We start from the raw sequence: 4,811 nt of genomic DNA on the forward strand, positions 1-4,811 counted from the left end.
TCTAATATAATATCATAAATCATCCTTGTTCCAATAAATAAAGTTGGGTAGAATGGAGGGATGAAAAGGCATTAATGAACCATGACTTTTCTAATCTTTGGATTCTCGATGTTATGAATTGAGATCCATTATTTGGCAATAACTATGTGTTTATGTATTACTCTAAAATATATATTGTCAATTTTTTTTTATAACATTATTGATTTGATGAAGATTTTTTAATTTTATGTATGAGGTTAAGGTATAATGCTTTTTCTTCTTGGTATCTAGAGGAATTAGCAAATGGGTTGGGCTCATGCTCATGTGACATAGGGTTGATTCCTATCGCTACCACTATAACCTATAGGAAAACCCATATGAACCCCCATACACAACCCACACGTTAAATCAGGGGGATTTAAACCTCAAACTACATAGTTTATATAAGACTTCATATCATGACCATTTCCAATCAAGTTTCCCCCTAGGGAGAAAGTTACAATGTTTTTTTAAAGTTGTAATGACGTCATTTTAAAAATTGGAACTAGGTTGAAACCAACCTTTCTATGTAAGATGTTTAACTAGAAATTGCTACTAAGGGTTCAAAAACTACATTGTTATAAGGTTTATACAAGCTTTAGTTTCATCCACATTGCACTTAAGTAAATATTATGTTTGATCCATATCCCACATATTTTCTATTTGGTTGTGATACATAATAGGTGGCACGCTTTCTTCAATTCTCAAATGACATGCATTATATCATGTGGAAGAGCTTTGTTGTGTGACATAAAATGCAATGAAGGGAAATTTGGCTTAGAGGGAAAAGAAGAAAAACTTTCCTTGTCATGATAAAGGATAATTTTCATTGCATGGAAGGAAAATTTATCGTAGTCTGGTGCAGCACATGTAGATAAACCTTTGGGAAATACGATATGTCATGGAGATGGGAATTTTCTTAGAAATGCAAGATCTTGTGGAAAAGGGGAAATTGAGACAATGATTTGTCTCGTAGGTAAAAACACTTTGGAAATGTAATGTTGAAAAGGAAGAAATGCTTGGAAGATATGAGAAGGAAATGTTGGCCAAGTTTAAAAGGGAACTTTTGTCCTTGAAGTTCTCATAGTTAGCCATTTTTTTCTCTACTCTACCAAATTCAATCATCATACTCGACCATAGTCACTTTTAGTTAGCAATAGTTTGTCTTTGAGACATCTAAACATGTTTAACCAACCATGGCATTTCTATGATACCATATGATGAAGGGAAGATGAAAATTTATGGATGTCAAATGTGACAATGAAGTGCCACCAAATCAGACATTGATAGATAAACAACAAGACATAGAATCCAAAAAAACTCTTATTCAATAATGATGCCAATGAAATGCATGTAAATAAAAGATCCTTCATAGTATACTCTTTCAAAGACTTCTTGAAGACGTACACTCACTCAACTTATTGAATCATCAATATTTATATTAAGGTTCCTTTCGAAATCTCTGCAACTTTGCCAACATATGCAACAACTATGATTATCCAAAAGCTTCCATGTATTTTGGTGGCTTGTAGATGAAGAAGTGGCCATGCTTTAATTTACATGATTATGATTTCCTGTCATTATTAAAAACACTTTACACACTACAATTTTTTGAAATTTTCCTTTCTGACACTCAAATAAAGTTTGTAGAGCACATTTTGTTGCATGAACACGAAATTTTCCTCGAAGCAATACGTCATGATAACATAAAGTTTAGAATGATGCGCTATGTCACAACAAAACACATTTTAGATGGATACAAAGTATGTCATGTTAAATGAAACCTTCTAAAACTTTGATCTTCCACATGGAAAGAAAATTCACCATGATGTTACATGTTGTGACAATGAAAATATGGAAGTGATGCGATAAAAAATAAAGTTCTAGAAACCTTTGTGTTGCATAAAAATATATGTTTCTATGATGCAACATGAGTAATGTTTGGAGTGATGTGCTTTCTAATGGTTAATGACATTTTAGGTCCAATACACATTGCATCAAAATATAGAGAATTTCAATGTCTCCCACATACAAAATCTTTGACGTGATGTGATATGTTGCAACAAAGGAAATTATGGAGCAGCGTAGTTTTCATGACCATATGTGTTTTAGGTGTGATACACACTACATCACGTTGATGGAAATTTTTAATGAGTTTGGTGTTTTTCATGGAAATAAACATTGTCATGATGTGATATGCCACGACAAACAAACATTTGAAACGATGTAATATATCACAACCAAATATAATTTTACATTCAATGTATTGAAAATAATTTATTTCATAAATTCGTATAATAATAAAAAAACACCCTTTACTAAATATTAAAAGACAAAATCTTGTAGTTCAATCCACCCTGAACATCCAACTAGTGAACCCTTAATAGCTCTACAACCTCCTCAATTTGAACCTAAAATCCACAACACAAAAATAAAAATAAACAACATTTCCAACAATGAAACACAAAACTATCCTTATAATGCGAATTTACAAGTTCCAACAAATTTTTTGAAAAATAATAAAACTAGCATTTGCACTAGATGTTGCAAAGAAAACGTCATAAGGCGATAGAAAAGGAACTAGTAGCTTGAATTGTCTTGTAAAATCGTTGCAATCTTTGCACAGTATTATAATGTTTCAAAATGATATATTTACAATGTCCAATATCATTCAATCAACATTTATTACCAAGACAAAGAAAAATATAAATACATAGAGGAATCTATTGAACAATATCAAAGGTTGTCAAAAGCAAGAAGATACAAAAGTACAGTAGCCACCGATTGCAAATGAATTCAAGATAGAAGCAACAATTCTGAATTAGATGAGAACTTTCATGGAAAATTTAATACTGGCAACCACATGTTGAAAGTTATATATTATTACTACATAAGGACGAGTGATAGGGTAAGATAAAAGAGATCTGAGGGTTTAAATTCCCTCAAAATTATTTTTATTTTCCACAAATCGATGGAATAATTAGTCATTCATAGGTGGAACAATCAAAAGGCGGAAAATGTCAATAACTACACAAATGAAAAACCATTTACAATATTAACTCAAGCTAGATTAATGAACCTATTTACACCAATCTAGACATAAATGAAATAGCTCTCATTTGTGCTGTTTGATTTTGAGTTTTGGGCAGGTGAAGCTCGGAACTCAAATGACACTCACAACTTCTTAAGCACCCATGTTCTCATAGTTTATGGGTGCTTAACACAGGGAACTCTCTAATCACCTAACCCAATAGCGAAGGTGAATAGTAACCTGCCCATAGGGGGAGGATGATTTTTCAATAAATCACGATGTGTTTAAGTTTGAAAGCAATGGTATTTTTCTACCAAATACAACTACCCACAAATAACTTCAGCACTTGAGGGATAATTTTCATTATGAAGTTGTTGTGCATGATTTGAAGAAGGATTGCTTGTGCTTTGGGAATTGACTGATGTGCAATGATTATGTTGCTCAAATTCAAAGCAACCTAAACAAGGAGACAAAAGAATTGATTACAAACATACAATTGGGCTTTCTCTTAAAACTAAAATTATTCTCATATCTGTAGTGAAAATCTTATAGAACACATTTTGTCTTATGTTTTCAAGCTTTATTCCCCATAACATGTTTTTTTTCCATTCTCATTTTCTGCGAGTATATAGAAAATTCATGTGGATGGCCATGCCTGTGGATATCGGGAAAGTGGGCTGCATTTTGTGCCTTTTCTCCTTTACAAAATCGTGCACTAACAAAAGAGGGAATTCAGTCTGTCATAGGAAATTTTCTAAATCTTTGAACTGACCATTAAAATCAAACCAACTTACATCGATCTCACCCGTTAACCAAAAGGAGGATTCCCAAGCAACTTCTTTTGCATCTATTGGATCACATGAAGGAGACAAATGGGATAGAAAACTAATTACAAATTAGGCAACCATTGTGCTGAAAAATACAAAATGCCATACTCATGAAAGGGCCATCTATGTTTTATGTTCCTTAGGGAGAGGGTTTTATCCTCAAAAATACAAAATGCCATACTCATGAAAGGACCATCTATGTTTTATGTTCCTTAGGGAGAGGGCTTTGTCCTCTATTGATAGATTTTGTCCTCCTCTATTTGTAGATTTTGTCCTAATATTTTGCTAGAGCAGGGAATAGCAATGCGAAGCGAATTTGTAATAGGTGATGACGAATTTTGTAACAAGTGATGGAGAATTTGTAGCAAATTTTGTAACAAATGATGGAGAATTTGTAGCAGTGATCTCTTCATTAAGGTAACAACTTCTCTTTAATAAAATAAGTATGTTGTTTTTTAAATTATTACCCTTACGATTTTTGAAATTTATTAAAATATATTAATAAAATAAAATATACTCATTTTATTAAAATATATTAATAAAATAAATAAAATAAAATTTAAATTACTTATTTTATTATTTATTTATTCCTTAGAAAATGTATAATTTTTAAACCGTTGAATATAAATAAAATAACTTTTATTAATAAGAATGTAGTTTGTGGATCTGCGTAACAAACCGTAACTGAAAAATTAAAGGAAAAATATAACCTATATTAACAAAAGTATATTAATGTTAGAAAGATATGATGCTCAATTAATTTCTTGAAAATTTGGTGGGCGGCCTCGTAGGGTTTAACGTTTTTAACATTGAAAGATGATTGATCGATTTTGCAGCCTTACCTTTTTGTTGACACGGGGCTTTCTCTTATAAGTTACAAAATAGTTAAGATTTTTTTTCTCCATATCAAATTTGTTGGAAGAATCTCTCCACCT

Source organism: Pinus tabuliformis, chromosome 6, assembly GCF_031772625.1.
Source record: "Pinus tabuliformis cultivar Carrire ecotype Pingquan chromosome 6, CPIR1, whole genome shotgun sequence".
In the NCBI taxonomy this organism is placed as follows: domain Eukaryota; kingdom Viridiplantae; phylum Streptophyta; class Pinopsida; order Pinales; family Pinaceae; genus Pinus; species Pinus tabuliformis.